Source organism: Panthera tigris, chromosome D3 (assembly GCF_018350195.1).
Source record: "Panthera tigris isolate Pti1 chromosome D3, P.tigris_Pti1_mat1.1, whole genome shotgun sequence".
Lineage (NCBI taxonomy): Eukaryota > Metazoa > Chordata > Mammalia > Carnivora > Felidae > Panthera > Panthera tigris.
The window spans coordinates 13265078-13268704 of NC_056671.1; the positions used below are offsets into that span (position 1 = coordinate 13265078).

General features: G+C 39.8%; 1 long non-coding RNA gene across 1 annotated transcript; it reads right to left on the minus strand.

Moving 5' to 3' along the window:
• Positions 1-225: 225 nt before the first annotated feature.
• LOC122232721 lies at positions 226-3243 on the minus strand. The gene is made up of 3 exons (XR_006210115.1): positions 3222-3243; positions 899-1043; positions 226-265 (listed from the first exon to the last, which is right to left on the minus strand). It is a non-coding gene; the product is annotated as an uncharacterized LOC122232721 (long non-coding RNA).
• Positions 3244-3627: the final 384 nt, after the last annotated feature.

The window sequence follows — 3627 nt, forward strand, 5'->3', positions numbered from 1 at the left end:
GAGTGAAGAGTTGCTAAAACTACCGGGAAAGAAAACTTTGCTCTCCCTTGGCTCTGCTATGTAAGTGGGGTATAAACCCGGACCTGCTGGAGGTTATCTCTGCCACTACCTTGGGAGAACCTACCTGAGGATGATGCCAGAACCAAAAAGACCTGAGATGAGAGACAGAGATTCCTGATGATATTGAGTCCCTGGATCCAGCAGTGCCTGAAACCATCCGTACCTCCAAACTTCCAGTTCCATGAGACAATACGTATTCTTCATGCTTAAGATAATTTGAGTTGGCCTCTTACGAACAAAAGCATCCTGACTCCCACATTATCTTATGTGATAATCTCAGCAACTCAAGGAGGTAGGCATCTTATTATGTCCATCTTACGAGAGGAAATTGAGGCTCAGAGACATTTGATCACTTGCTCAAATCACATTGCTAGTAAGTGGCAGGGCTGTGACTTGAGCCCAGGGCTGTGATGTGATCCCCTCAGCCCTAGGAAGTTCAGATATAGTTAGTGCACCTAGGCTTTTGTGTCATGCCTTGAGAAAGTCACACAAATCTCAAGGCCTTGTGTGGCTCATCTATAACATAAGAGTTGGTATATTTTTAATCTTTTAAAGATGTACATATTAAAATAAATATATAAATATTAAATATACGAAAGTAAACATAAATATTAAATATATATTTATATACATAAAGATTACTATGACAATCAACCTTCTATTTTCCATCCATGGCTAACAGATGTTAGCATTTTGTCATAGTCGCTTCAGAGGCAAGACAATTTCTGAAAGTCCCACACAACTCTTTGTATCTTGATTCTGGATTCTGAAAGTCAGTCTGATGCCGAACAACTTGAAATAAAAAAGCAAAAATAAAAATTCTCTTATATTTACTCACATATTTAAAATTTCTGTTATTCTCCATTCCTCGTGTAGATCTGCATTTCCACCTGGTACCATTTTTCTTCAGCCTAAAAAAAGAACTTGTAATATTTCGTAGAGTGCAAGTCTGCTGGTGACAAGTTCTACCACCTTTTGTTTGTCTGAAAAACATTTTTATTTCACTGTCATTTTCTAAGGATAATTTTCACTGAATATAGACTCTTTGTTGGCAGGTTTTTCTTGTTTGTTTTGTTTTTTCATTTTTTAATTCAACATATTAAGGATGTCATTCCATTGTCTTACGGGCTGCCTTGTTTTTAAGGGGGAAAGCAGTGATATTTCTTATCTTTGTTCATTGAATGTAATGTTTCTTTTTATCTTGATTGTTTTCAAGATTTTCTTTTCTTTGCTAGTTCTAAGTAATTTGATTACGATTGCTGTGATGTTGTTTTCTTTGTGGTTATCCTGGCGGCAATTTGTCGGGTTTCTTGGGTCTGTAGCTTTATAGTTTTTATCAGTTTTTGGAACATCTTCAGCCATTTTCATTTCCAGGATTTTGTTCTGCCCTCTCTTCCTACTGGGGCTCCCATTACATGTAGGATTGACCATCTGATAGTGTTGCAGAGGTCCCTGATGTTGAGCTCCTTTTTTTCCCTAGTCTTTTTTCTCCTTGTGCTGTATCAACTTGTATTATGTCATCATGTGCACTATTTTTTTCTTCTGCAATCTCTAATATGCTGTTAAACCTATCCAGTGAAGTTTTCATTTTAGATATTATATTTTTCCTCTCTAGAAGTTTCACTTAGTTCTTTAAAAAAAAACAACAACAACAACAAAACCTTCCACTTGGGGCACCTGGGTGGCTCATTCAGTTGAGTGTCTGACTGTTGATTTCAGCTCAGGTCATGATTTCAGGGTTGTGGGATCAAGCCCCATGTAGGGCTCCACACTGAGGATAGAGCCTGCTCAGGATTCTCTCTCTCCCTCTCTCTGCCCCTCCCCTACTCATGCTTGCTCTCTCTCTGTGTCAAAATAAATAAACATTTTTTAAAAACTTCCACTTTTTACCATGTTCATGCTTTCCTTTAAATCTCTGAACATATTTGTAATAGCTTTTTTAAAGTCCTTGTCTGTTAATTACATCATCTTTGTCATCTGGGATCAGTTTATACTGATGGGTAGTTCTCCTGGTAATGGGTCACATTGTCTTGTTTTTTTGGGTGTCTAGTAATTTTATGTTGGATGCTAGACATTGTTAGCATTATGGCATTGAATGTCTAGATATTTGTCATTTTCCTTTGGAATTTATTTGACAGGCAGTTAAGTTACTTCCTGGTCAGTTTGATTTTTTCAAACTTCTTAAAAAAGCTTTGCTGAGTGAGCCTAGTGGAGCCTTTCTTCTAAGGCCAGTTTAGCCCTACTACCAAAGTCTGACCTCACTGTGGGTCTCTAATGAACTCCTTGGGTGTTCAACAAGTTATTCCCCTTCTGGTTTGCTAAAACTTGAATGTCCCCCAGTCCTGTGAGAGCTCTGGGAATTATTCAAGCTATTCCTCCCCAGTAGTTGTTCTTTGCCATCCTTATAGCATTCCACTCAATGCTTGGGCAATTTCATATTCAACCAATCACTCAAGGGGTTCCCTATACAGATATCTGGCACTGTTTATCCACATAGCACCTTCTTCTCTAGAACTTTGGCTCACAAATTCCAGCCTCTTTAACCTCCACATATGATAATCTATATGTCCTCAACTCAGGGAAACTTCCAAGATTCCCCTGCTTGGGATTCCCCTCCCTTTGCTACAATCTAAAAAGGACTTCTAGGCAGGAAGCCAAGGTGATCATAGGGCTCACTTCATTTGCCTCACTTTTTTGAGGGCTCACAGCTATGCATTGCCTGTTGCTCAACGTCTGAAAACTGTTGTTTCATATATTTTTTTCAGCTTTCTAGTTGTGTACAGATGGAAAACAAGTCTGGTACTAGTTATTTCATTATGGCCAGAGGCAGAAGTTGACTCTAACTTAAGCAAAAAAAAAAAAAAAAAAAAAAGAAGGAAGGAAGGGGTGGGGGAGAGAGAGAGAGAGGAGGGAGAGAGGGAAAGAAAGAAAGAAAATGTACTGAAAGGGCTTGGGGGAGACACAGAATAGAAGTAATAGCCAAAGAATAGTTCTCAGAAGGGACAGAGACCAGAGAAGTTCTGGAGACCCAGGGGAACTAAGAGATAGTCTCTTTAGGGCATAGACTCCTGGATGAATGAGCTCCAACCCTGTGGAGAGCTTTAAGAAATTCTCAAATTTCCAGGAGAATATGTCCGGCATAGCTGCAATCACGGGCTTACCTCTTGGCCAGAGGAGGGCAAGATGCTCTGATTAATGATACTACCAAGACGATATCCAATGAGGGACGATAGATCACCAAAACAAAACTGGGTTGCTCCTGACAGAAGTAAGGAGAATGGCCGCGAGGCAGGCAAAAACAACAGGTCCATTACACAACATTTAGCAAAGAAGAAAATCTTTTAAGTAGGATTGGCTTTTACAGTCAGAGCCTTGTGGTTTCTTTTTGATATTTAACCACCGAACGGCAGAGCTGTCTTCTTTCCCCTGGCATCCCTGCCTTCCCCTGTGACACAGAAAGACTTTCCCCATGATAATTCCATTTTACAGACAGCATGTAGGCAATACGCACTTTGCATCAGGCCAGAAGCACGGCTTAGGGATCACTGGGAAGAGATTCTCTGAGCC